The 13,414-nt window shown below is 38.0% G+C and overlaps 1 protein-coding gene across 1 annotated transcript in view; it reads left to right on the top strand.

Moving 5' to 3' along the window:
* The window catches only part of SCN4B (sodium voltage-gated channel beta subunit 4), a 32,258-nt gene that overhangs the window by 372 nt on the left and 18,472 nt on the right, over positions 1-13,414 (top strand). The gene's annotated exons all lie outside the window — the stretch shown is intronic.

Below are 13,414 nucleotides of genomic sequence, written 5' to 3'. Positions count from 1 at the left end.
ACCTAGCTCCGACGCCTGCTCTCCCTGCGGACCGTGCCAAGGCGGCACCCGCAGACTTCTTCCCCCCGCACACCGCCCCCTCCCCGCCTGCCCGCTTCCCACCTCACTTCACTGCTGCTTCAGACACAGCTTAGAGGCTGCTCTTCTAACCGAAGAGGTGGTAGGGAGGGGGCTTTGGAGTGAGCACCTCTGGACACCCCCTTTCCACTGTCTTTGCGCAATGGAAGGGCAGAGACGGGAAGGATGTGCATGTGTGCGGGTGTGTGCGTGTGTGTGGCGAGTGAGTAGGTGAAATTCTTCTCATTTTTAGAGCTTTGCAACTTTGTTTCAGTTTGGTTTGGTGGTCTTTTCTATGCACCAGAGGGGGCTCCTCAGCGCTCCCCTCCCCCCTCCACAACTTCTGTACTCCAACACTTAAGAGTCTCTGCTTTCTACCTGCTTCAGTGCCCACCTTTTGCTGATTTTTTGTCCACTTTTGAAATTTAGGGTGGGATTGGGAAATAGGGGTGGGAGTGGGGTGGAGAATGGGTAAAGAAGCCTTTCACAGAACACTTTGGAAGGACCTACCTCCTTCAAAGACCTTCGTATTTCTTTGATGGGAGAGAGTGAGATTCTAATAGTGAGAAATTACTTGTAAGATTGGAAGGAATAAGAGTGAATATTTGTTAATATATCATTGTATATATTTGCGTGTGTGATAATTTTTATAGAGAGTGCTAAACTTTCAGTGATTATGGAATGTTATTTGAATGGAACTTAATATCCTCATAAATCATAGCTGGACTTCAGAGTAAGCCGAGGCCTCTGCCACCTGACAGGGCTCTGTACTGTGGAACAGATTTTGATTCCATTGGGCCAAGGCACTTAAGGTGGGTATTGCTCCTAAAAAACATTGGCAATAGAAGTCCCAAAAGAAAGTGACCAGAGCTTTTGCCAATATCTCTTGTGACTCTGGCTTGTGACTCTGGCCCCGGCCTGGAGTTTCTGCTGAAAGAGCGGGCTGATGTGCTGTTTACTGAGAGTCAGTTATGTTGTCTCTGGCTAGATTGAAGAATTCTGTTTTTCTTCCAATGCTTTTTTTCTTTTTTCTTTAGGTACTTTGTTTCACAAAGGAGTATGTCAAGGTGGGCCCTGAACCCCTGAATTGTGCTTTTAGAAGCATCCCACCTTCCATTGCAGGAAGCCAGAGCTGTGTTTTTAAGGTGGTCAATCTAAGGTGTAGATTGTGCATCTTTTATCATCTTCATCCTACATTAGTCTTACCTTGTTGTGGTGGATCAAATAGATTTGGCATGAGGAAGACTTGGGTTAGAATCCAGGCTTTGATACACAATAACTGCAAGGCCATGGGCAAGCCACTCTCCTCTCTAATCTCATTTTCCTAATTTGTAAAATGATACCTATTATATTTATGGCACCTATTTCTTAGTGTTGTTGTGAGAATAAAATGAGATTGTACATATAAAGTTATTTGCATGTTTTAAATTACCACATCAATGTAAAATCTTATTATGGTTCTTATGAAAAGAGAGAAACTATCTTGAACCAGCATTAAATTAAAGATTCCTGGGAGAAGGAAATAGCTGAGGCAAACAAGTAAATCGTGACCTAAGTTCTAAAGTCAATTCTGCTACTGACAAGCAACGTCACCTTAAGCAAGTCATTTAAATTCTCTCTCTCTTTTTTTCTCATCTCCAAAATGGGGGCATCAGATGCAGATGATCTTTTAGATCCCATCTGGTTCTTAGAGTTTGTGCTTTTCAAGACAATCTAAAATATATATTAAGTACCACTATATTATTCCAGTTCTGAGTCAATGGAATATAAGCTCCTTGAGGGCAGGCACTGTTTTTGATTTTGTTTCCTTAACATCTAGCCTAGTCCCTGGCACATAGTAGGTTTTTTAATAAATGCTTTAAAAATGGAATTGAATGGAATGGGGAAGAATATTGCCTTTATCCCAATAGATTCTACATATGGTGATTTCATACCAACATACCTTGAGAGTGGAGATTCTAGACCTTTCCATTCTTCCTATTGTATCTATTTTCATCTGAAAAGGGAGGGGGTGGGAAAAGGTAAGAGGTCCCTACAAGGGCATGTAGTTCTACGTAATACATTTGTACATCATTGTTCATCTTGCTTTTTCTCAAAGGGAGTCTAGCTCCTCCAAACATTGTTTTGTTAGAGATCTAAATTAAACGTTTCCTGAATACCATCTCTTTCCACCCCACCCCAAAATCAGCAATAACCCTTCATCTCTTGGAGATTTCATAGCTTCTGGTTTGATTTTATCTTATTCCCTAATCATGACATCATTATTTCTGTCTTTGACTAGACTAAACTCAATGGTGGCAGAAGCCGAGTCTTATCTCAATTTATTATTTCTTTCAGTGTTCAATGTAATGCTTCACATACAGTGGGAATTTAATGTTTATTGAAACTGAATATATCCATGAAGAAAATTCTCAGAAGGAAGGGGTCAGTTGTTTTTGCTGTCTCGGATTTCTCTTTGACCTGAATTTTCATTACTTTGTTGGTACTCCTAGCACTACATTTCTATCTAGGCAGCTTCTACCTCCATTATATGCTTTAACTCTAGGGATACTCTAATTCTACTTCCTATTTGACCTAAGCTAAAATTCCAAATCTTTTTTCCCCCTTTGTTTGCTAAGACAAGAGTAGAAATCTTTAAAAAGAGAAAGGAATCAAACATAGACATAGTTTACAAAGTATAAATTGCTTCTCCTAACAAGACTGGCTACAGATTGACTTAACTTGCATATTTTCAACTTTCCTCTTCTTTCAATCCAAATGTGATATCCTATTCAAACAATTCCCTTTTCAGATGTTGGCTATTTCTCCTTCATTTCCCCACATGGCATGCGAAGATTTTAGTTAAGTTAGGAATGTTTGCAGCCATTTAAGAAGACACTATGTTAGTGGGCTAGTGACTCTTCTCTAGGACAGTGACCTTCAAAATGAGTTCTTTGACTCTTTAGTGATCCCTGAGTGAGCATTCAATAATGAGAAGATAAGTCACATCTCACCCTCTCCATGAGAGTCAGTCATAGTATCTGTCTTTAACACATCTCTATCCTATGGTATCAATTATAATCCCATCTTTATCTCATCCTTTTTAAAATTTCACTTTTGCATTTCATAATGTGCATAATTAGTAGTATAGTAGCACATGCATATAATTTTAGTGGCAGTTAACATATTGTTTTAAAGTTTGCACTTTATGTGTGTTATCTCATTTAATCCTCAAATCTGTGAGGTGAGGTGATTTGCCTAGGGACACATAGAAAACAAATATCTGAGATGGGTGTCCACACTGAATCCAGTGCTTCGTCCATTAAGCCAAGCTATCTCCCTTATAAATAAGTAAATATATATATATATATATTGGGGGTCCATGCTTATATATATATGTATGTATATATATATATATGTATACATATTGTATTGATAGGGTTGCTGCATTAAAACAGTTTGGAAATCATTGCCTTAAAAGAGAAAAAAGGCTTCAGTTTTCCAGTATTGGATCTTAGTATACGGTTGGTCCAAAATCTTCTTTTTACTGAAATTAAAACTGAGGCTCAGAAACTTCTAATGACTTGCCCCAAGCTATACAGAAAGAAAGTAGCATAAACAAGATTTGATTCCAGGACCTCTGATACCAAACTAACATTCATTCTATTATACCCTTCTGCCTAAATAATACATTCATTCTATCCACAATAGCATAAACCTATCTTATATCATTCCTGCCCTTAGGGAACACAGAGTTTAATGTATCATAGATTTTAAAACATTTAGTCTAATCTCTTGTTTTACACAGAGAAATACTGAGGTGCAGAGAAATAAAGTGACTTGTCCTTGGTTGAGCCAGGATTAATCATATCAAATAGCACAGCTCAGTGGAATAAGTATACTGATAGTTTAAAGTATAAACTGAAGAACAGAAGTGATTTTGTTCTTGGGAGGCAGGGGAATGATTGTGTTGGAGGGAAAGACAAGGGATTGGATATGATATACAGAAGGAGGGAAGTTTCATGCCTCTGAATCTATCTGGACATAGGTTTGGATGTAGATAGATATGGGTATGTCTTCAGAGCAATAGGAAACATCGTCAGAGTGATATAAAGATGATTTTGCAAAAGTGAACTATGACCCCTAGGAGACTTCCTTGTCAAGTCGATAATTATTTTTTTAAACACCTTCTAGTACCAGGCACCAAGTCAAGTCAATAATTATTTATTAAACATCTTCTAGTATCAGGCACCATGTTAAGCACTGGAGACAAAGAAAGGCAAAATAAATAATAAATAAATTAAATAAAAACAAACTACTCACTTCTGTCAAAGAAGCCTAATTGGGGAGTCATTGTGTAAGAAGTTATTTGCCAACAAGATATATCTATATCTATAGTAATCAATAAAGAGAAAACACTAAGATTAAGGAGGGCTGAGAAAGGCTTCTTACAGCTGCTGAGATTTGAAGGAAGTCAGAGCTGAAGATGAGGAGGGAGAGAGTTCCAGGGATGGGGAACAGTCTGAGAAAATACTTGGAGTCAGGATGGAGTTGCAGTATCATGTGAGAGGAACAGCAAGGAGGGCCCAGTCACTGAATCCAATCCTACCATTTAGCAGATGGAAGAGGTTAAACCATAGTAGTGTGGTTTGATAAAAGTGATTTTAAAATTTAGGTCAGTAAACATTTATTAATTTTGACTAGATGCAGAGCCCTGGGCTATCTCTAAGGGAGATAGAGATTTTACACATCCCCTCTCCTAATGGTCATTAATTTAGTTAGGGGAATTTCCCTCAAAAACATTCAACTATAATCTATTAAATGAACACATCATAAGTGCATTCAACATGTTCAAAATAAAATCTTTTCTGATGTCTGAGAGAGAAAGCTATTGACTAGGGAATGTAGATTAGACTCACGAAAACATGTCCATTTCCCCCCTTCAGTTTTAGAGGTTATGTAGGAATTTAAGAGGTAAAGAAAGACCTGTCAGGTTCTGGATGGTCATGAAAGGTGGAGGAGGGAATCCCGTCCCTGGAGCCAGGCAGCGATCCTCACTCCCCACTTTTTAACAGCTTGAAGACAAACTGTTTATCAGGAGCTTAGGTCCCTTCTAAAGTATGTGCTGGTAGTCATCTTTACTTCCCATCCCTCCTTTTTCTCTGGTTCTTTTTCCTTGATATGCTTAATTGCTATGATCTGTGTTTAATTATCACTTGCTAGAGTGTTATGTTGTATAAACCCCTTTCCCTTGGTATGTACTTATAAAGGATGAGCTTAATGAGGAGCCAATTAGGAGAAAGTGAGTGCTCAGCTCCACTTCACGGAAGAAAAGGGAGAGGGCTGAATCAGAAGGGAAAGGGAAAGAAGGTCCCCCAGCTTGGAGTTGGAATTGTTGATTGTTTCTTATTTCTTATTGGAGTCTTGGGGCTAGGGGAGCAAGGTGCCAGTGCCCATTGATAGGTATTAAATGAAGGAGAAAGTTAATGGTAGTTTGAGAGTGTCAGCCTTACCCATTCTGTAGCCTGAGGGAGAGTGGAGCCAGTTGTTTGCAAAGCTTTTTACGTGGTGAGGGTGTCTCGGGGCTTGTTTATATCCAGGTAAAGCCCTTGGGGGCAGGCAGGAAGCAGGCAGGTTGCCTAGGGAGAGGTAGCAGAACCCTTTCCGTTGTCTCTGGGTCCAGTGGGGTTTGCCTTGGCTTGGCTCTGCATCCCAAAGATCCCTTCCCCATCAAAAGTCCTGTTTCCAAAATCCTTGGACCCATTTTCTGGCTCCCAGTGATGGATTCTGATCCTCCTGGATCTAAGTATATTAACATCCCTCTTAAAGTCAGATATTTCTGCAGTCCTATGAGGACCTTTTTTAAACTTGGAATAAGTAGAGATGAATCCCTTTCCCCTCCTCACATTCAACTCAGGCCTCCTCAGCCTAAGTGATTGCTATGAGATTCTGAAATTAACTGCTGGGATTTTACTTGGTTCTCTTGATGGGTAAAGAAAAATGGCCTGAGTTTAAGACTCTTAGTATATCCAGGCTGCCAACAGGATATCCCTTGCCTGCCTTAGTATAGGTAGTGGTGGTAATGGTAACACTGATATGGTAACAGTAATATTAAGTAATGACAAATTACAATCATATGATGCTTCCCTATCCCCTGAGCTAAATGGAAAGCATTTGCCTACCGTTGTGTCAAATCACAGTATGTCCCTACAGGGATGGCATGCGTTACAAATTTAAAAATTTATTTATTTATTTATTTGTTCATTCATCTATCTATCTATCTATCTATTAATTAATTAATTTATTCATTTATTTATTTATCCATCTAATTATTTATTTATTCATTTATCTATCTATCTATCTATCTATTTATTTACTTATTTATTTATTTGTTTGTTTGTTTGTTTATTTATTTATTTGCTGAGGCAGTTGGGGTTAAGTGACTTGCCCAGGGTCACAAAGCTAGCAAGTATTAAGTGTCTGAGATCAAATTTGAATTCAGGTCCTCCTGACTTCAGGGCTGGTCCTCTATCCACTGCGCCACCTAGCTGCCCTATGCAGTACTAATCTTGAAGGATAGGATGGGAGTAGAGAAGGAAGAAATTCAGATCCCATAACTTCAGGGATGAATTCCTAGATCTGCTTTTCTACTCTGGGAACAAATATTTTATTTGTGAAGCTCAGACTTATTCTTATTGGGGTCCATAAATTTTTTGAGCAAAAAAACTATCAGGTTTTGCTAGAATTATTCTGTTACTAAGAGATGTACTCCCCTTTTCTCTACTTCAGACTGGGTTCCAAAAGGGTCAGAAAGAGTTGCTGTTTATCATGCTTATGGTATAGCTCATACATGTCACGATTTTGTAGACTGAAAGGCTCATAGATTAAAAACCAGCAGAGACCTTACTTTATATAGGCCCAGAGAGATTAAATTATTTATCCAAAGTCACATGACTAATATGGGGCAAAAGCAGAATTTGAATCCAGGTCCTTTGACTTGAAATCGAGTTCTCTTTCTTCTCACAGCTTTTTACTACACAAGAGATGAGACAAAAATATAACTGGACAAAACAAAAATGAAGCAAAGGATTCAGAGCTTAGTTTGTACATAGACATCCTTTTAAACTTGAAAAATCAATGAAATCTGGCTCAAAGTACAATTCCTTTCCTCCCTTTTTTATGCATCAGTAATTAGGGACTCTCCTCCTTCTTATCTTCTGGAGTTCAATATTGCAATCCTTTTGTTGCGTTGGATTACATTTTAGACCTAGCGCATCCCATGTTTAGTATCTGATTTCTCTATTCCTATGGAGCTTCTGCTCAATTCACTAGAATAATCCTCAATCTGGTACCTAATCATGATTCATAATCTCTGAAAGAATTTTCTTTAGTGGAGGCACAGAAAAAGGTAATAAAAATGATCAAGGGATGTGGACTATGCAATGATAATGAACTAGTAAAATCATACAAAACATCTTTCCATATTAGCCATGTTGCAAAAAAAGGAAAAGACCAAGAAAAACCATACTAAAGAAAAAAAATGTTTCCGTCTATATTCAGAGTTCATCAATTATTTCTCTGGAGGTGGTAAAGCATTTTCTTCAGGAGCCCTTTGGAACTGTCTTAGATCATTGTATTGATTAGATAGCTAAGTCTTTCCCAGTTAGTCATCAATACAAGGTAATTTCAAGAGGGAGACAGTGCTAATAATGGAGAAAGAGGGAATGAAGAAAGGCCTCCTGAAGGACGCTGCACTTAAGTTGTACTTTGAAGAAAGCTAAATAAGAGGTGGAATTGAAAAGGCAGTACTTTCCAGACCTGGGGAGCAACTTGTACAAAGATATGGAGATGTGAGAGGAAATCTCATCTCTAGATATAGAAGGCATAAAACTGAGATGAATTAGGAATTATCCATCATTTCCTGGAAAATTTGAATCACAGAATCTGAGAATTATGAAGGGACTTTGAAGGCCATCTAGTCCCATCCATTCTTCTACAACTGTAGAATTCTTGGATACCTTATTCATTCAATTGTAGCCAATCCAACCTTTGCTTAAAAACTTCAGTGTGAAGGAGTTTGCTTACCTATGGAAACAGCATCCTGTTCTACTTTAGGGCTACTCTCATTGTTAGGATGTTTTTCTATACCTCATACCAAAATCTGCTTGGAAGTGGCAAAGTAGTACTGGATAGAGCACTGGTCTTGGAATCAATAACAACAAACCTACCTTTCCTTTACTTCCATACTTTTTGTACCTCCTTCTGGAAAAGAAAAAAGCAAAACAAATCTAATTTCTCTTTTAAATGATAATCCTTCAAATACTTGAAGATGTATATCACGTTCCCTCTCCCCCAAGTCTTTCTATTGGTTGAGAGGTTTTCCTCATTGGGAATTGAAGAAATCTTAAATTGCTCAGCAATTTGCAATCTTAGAAAGTTATCTGAAGCATTGACTAGTTGACTAACTTGTTCAGGGTCTCTGAGTTGGTGTACCTCTGAGGCAGACCTTCCTGATTAGGAGGTCTTCCTGATTTCCAGGACAGCTCTCTAGTCACTATTCCACAAGATCTGACAAGTCTTCTCTTGTACAGGATAAATTTCCTAACTTCCTTTAGTTCTTTTCACTAGATTGCCAGCAACAAATTATATATTAATTTAACATTATTCTAAATAACTGACAGCCTCCTTGTGCCCTCATATATGTCTCCCACACAAGATGTTTTGAAATAGCATTTATAGGAATCTTGAACAAGGAAAAATGACACATTGCAGGGCTCACATTCTACTTTATCAGTTTTAGACAATACCTGTTTAATCATTTTTCAGAATACCCCTGAAAATTAATCTCTTAAAACCAAGGAGTCTCTTTTTGACTACTCTCTCTAATGGCTCATCTCCCTTAGATAGTGACAGGTGACTGGAAATAATCAAAAGGATCACATCTCTTGGTTCAGTACCCTAATCCTTTCAGGAAATAGGAAAGGAGAGTATTGGTTTTAGATAGGTCATAACTCTAATCCCTTTGGGCAAGGGAGAAAGGCCAAATGACCTTAAGCAGACTGGAGGTATTTCTAGTTCTAAATTTGGTTCCCAGCCTTAATCCAATATCAGGGGTTTTGACTTTGTTCTTGACCTTTTACATACTTTCCTAAGACATAAGAGTTAGGCTCAAGAAGGAAGGAAGGAAAGAGGAAAGGATAGAAGCAAAGAAGGAAGGAAAGAAGGAAGCAGAGGAAAGAGGAAATAAAGAGGCAAGGTGGGATGAAAGGAAAAAGGGGGGGAAGGAAGGGAGATAGGAAGTAAGGAAGAAGGTAAAGAAAGAAGGAAGGATAGAGGGAAAGAAGAAAGGATGAAAGGAAAGAGGGAAGGAAGGAAACAAAGAGAAGAAAGGAAGAAAGGAAGCGAAGAAAATTAAGAACGGAAGGATGGAAGGAAGGAAGGAGGAACAGAAAGAAGGAAGGGAAGGAAAAAAGCAAGAAGGAAAGGAGGAAAAGAAACAAGAATTTATTAGGTGGTTACTATATATCAGACATTGGGTATACAAATACAAACAAAGCAAAAAAAACTCCAGCAAATCTCTTTTTCAGACCTAGTCTGAAGTAGAGAAAAAGGGAGTGTATCTTTTAGACATGGTAAAATTCTGGGAAAAGCTGCTTTCAAGGAACTTGTTTTCTAATGGGGGAACAATACACAAAAGGTATGCTGAAAAAAGGTGTCATGCTTTTGAAGTCTATAAGTCAGGAATAGGATTTAAGGCCAATCTGAGACCCTTCACAAAAATGAGGCATTTGGAGAAGCTGATGAGCCTTATAGAAAGATATTCCAGATTGAGAAAGCTCCAGGAGTGGTTAGGATTTCTAGGTTGGGGTATTTTTTCCTTAGAAATTTGACTAACTACTGAGTTTCTTGCCTTCAATTTGGTCCAAAGGCTTTGGGATAATCTTAAAATGCTTTTAAAAATATTCATAAGAAGAAGACGGGATGGTAGCACTTTGCTTTCATGTCAGGGACAGGACTTAAACTTCCGCTTTCCTGAATCCATTTCCTGAATTTCCTGAACCTTTTGGACTCCACATTATCATTCCTAAAATGTTGCCCTCAGAGCAGAAAATAATACTCTACATAAGGTGTGACAAGAGTGAAGACTCTTGACTCCCTATGTATCTTTTAATTCAATTTAAGTTTACATTAGCTTTTGGCCTACTGTATCACCCTATTGACTGTAATGGAACTTGTCCAGTTATTTTTTAGTTTTATCCAACTCTTTGTGATCCCATTTGGTGATTTCTTGGCAATGATGTTAGAGGGGTTCACCATTTCTTTCTCCAGCTTATTTTATAGATGAGGAAACTAGGCAAACAGGATTAAGTGACTTATCCAAGGTCACTTAGCTAGTAACTATCTGAAGAGAGATTTAAACTCAGGAAGATGAATCTTTCTAACTTCAGGCTTGTCACTCTATCCACTGTGCCATCTAGTTGCCCATATGGCACTTCCAGTTCACTATAATCTCAAATCTTTTTTAAGGCAAGTTTTTGTCTAGCCATACTTCTCCATCTTATAATTGTAAGTTTTTTTTTTTTTTTTTTAACCTAATCCACATAGTAGTCCAATTTAAAAATCCTTATTTAAAGAAAGAGGCTACAGTCATTCCTTTCAATTCTCCATATTGGGTTTGGCCTAGTATTCTAGCTTGTCAAGAGCTCTTTGGATTCTTATTCTGCCATATAATATGTTAACTATCTTTTTCGGCTTTTAGGTTACCTGAAAATTTGATAAGCATGCTATCTATGCCTTTATCCAAGACTGATAAAATTGTTAGCATAAGGATTAGAACCAATCCCTATAGGTATTTTCTAGGGAACTACTTCTAGGTCTATACTACAATATAAATGACTGCTGTTTGTGTCCAGGCACTCACCCAGTTCTGAAGTCACTTAACTATGCTATTAAAAAGCTAGCATATCTTCATTTGAGTAGAGAAACTTGTCAAAGACTTTGCTAAAATTTAGGTAAACTATTTTGTTTTTGTTCAATCAAGTTGACTCTTTGTGAGTCTACTTGGGGTTTTCTTGGCAGAGGTATGGGAATGGTTGGCCATTTTCTCCTCCAGGTCATTTTACAGATGAAAAAACTGAGGCAAACAGGATTAAATGACTTACTTGGATCACATAGCCAGTAAGTGTTTAAGACCAGATTTGAACTCAGGAAGATGAGTCTAGGCTCATATATACCGCCTTATTGCCTGTACTATCTATAGCAGGGGTTCTCAAATTACAGCCTGTGGGCCAGATGCAGCCCGCTGAGGACATTTATGTGGCCCATTGGGTTAGGGCAAATGGGCTGAGGGGCAGAGAGAGAGTGTGAGTTTTTGTTTTTACTATAGTCCAGCCCTCCAGCAGTCTGAGGGACAGTGAACTGGCCCCCTACTTAAAAAGTTTGAGGACCACTGAATAGCATTTCCTTGATCTACCAGTTTAGCAGTCCTGTTAAAAAAAGAACTGAGGTTATTGTGGAAGCCATGCTCTTTGTAATTATGGCTTCCTTTTCCAGATGTTTACTGTTTATTTGATATTAATACATTCTAGAATTTTGCCAGAAACAAAAATCAGCTCTCTTACTTTAAATTCACCAATTCCATTCTCTTTCTTTTATGGCAGTTTGAGAGGCAAATTTAGGACAAATTCCAGTACAATAAACTTGTGGAACTTATTACTTTTAAGAAGTGGTGCAGGCTTAAAATCTATAGCATTTTCCAAAGAGATTAGAGAACTTCATGAATGATAGGTATAACAAATGTGGTAGGGGCAATGTCCTAACTCTTCTTCCCATGCAAGTTAACTAGTATTTGCTTAAGAGATATTGAGATCTTCCTCTGATTATGGTAGCCCAGGCTTAGACTGTTGTAGATTCTATGTTATAGAGAACTACAGGGACTTTTGATGTTCAGCTAGTGGATTCTGATGGGTAACTTAGGCAAGGAATCTTTGGTTTATTTTACTTCAGCTACAGTTAAGTAAGTTTCTTTTTTATTAGCTATTGAATGATGTATTAGTGTCTCATAATGAATAGGAGTATTGTACCTGAAATTGGGATGTTTCATGTTGAAATCCAGCTTTAGACAATCCTTTGTTGTATGATTTTAGGCAAGTCACTTAACTTTTCTGCCTTAGTTTCCACAACTAAAATGAGATCACATAATAGTCTACCTCTCAGGACCGTTGTATGCATATGTAAATTTTTGTGGGAATGATCAGCATCTGAGGGGATCAAGGAAGGTATCATGTAGGAAACTAAAGCATGGAAGTGGAGGGTCATAGAATTTAGGAGTCAGAGATGATGAGGATGTATATTCCAGGCGTGGTGGACAGCATGTAAAACAACAAGGAAATAAGAGATAAAATGTCAGCTTGTATAAAATATTGCTTCTCTTCACTTTCAGAGTATCTAGTCTTTGGTTGGGTGAACTCTAAGCCTGATGCAGTATGCTTTCATATTTATTGGGAGAGAAATTTAGAATTAGAAGGCCATTTAGTCCTATTTCTTCATTTTACAGATGAAGAAACTGAGATAAAGAGAAGTTTAAGTGACTTGCCAAGGTCATTTGTGTAGTAAGTTGCAGATCTTATTTTTATTATACATTACTATTTAAATTTTAATTATCTTATTGCCTCTGGGTAAACCTATATATTAAGAGAGGGAATTGTTGTTACTCCTGCTTTGTGGATGAGGAAGCCAGTTTATCTAGGGTCAGCCTAGATAGTAGATAAGAAATAGATAAGTAGATGGTGGCAGACTGAGAAGCAGATCCTAGTTCATTCCGTGCACATGAACCAGCCTATCTGGTTAGTTGGACTTAACAATATGTAGAGAAATAGTAGTAGAGGAGGCAAAACCCTGAAGATTTTTTCCCCCTTAGATTTGGCATATGGCGTGCCTAGACCTCTCCTTTATACTTAGTCACATTTTCCCTTGTTTGTGTTAATATGTGAATACTTTTCGTTTCATGACATAATAAACATTTAAGCACTTATTAAGTACCAGGCACTGTGCTAAGTTCTGGGAAACAAAAAGAGGCCTGACTTTCAAGGAGTTTGCAGTTTAATATAGTTTCAGAAGGGACCTTACAGGTTACCTGGTTTTATAGACGAGGAGCCTTATAGAGATGAAAGACATTTTTCCTGGGCTAGTAAGAAGAATTGGGATTTGAAGTCAGCTCCTTTGAGTCTCAAATCCAGCAAATCTCTCCACTGCACCATACTAGCTTCCAGAATTGTATTATAAACATCTAGACAGCAGCACTTGTTTTATGTTTACCTTTGTAGCCTCAACACCTACACAATCAATACTTGGCCCACAGTAGGCCTATAACAAAGGT

The sequence above is a fragment of the Sminthopsis crassicaudata genome, chromosome 3, assembly GCF_048593235.1.
Source record: "Sminthopsis crassicaudata isolate SCR6 chromosome 3, ASM4859323v1, whole genome shotgun sequence".
NCBI lineage: Eukaryota > Metazoa > Chordata > Mammalia > Dasyuromorphia > Dasyuridae > Sminthopsis > Sminthopsis crassicaudata.
The sequence above is the reverse complement of the archived record's forward strand: the minus strand, read 5'-3'. Positions and strand labels throughout refer to the sequence as shown.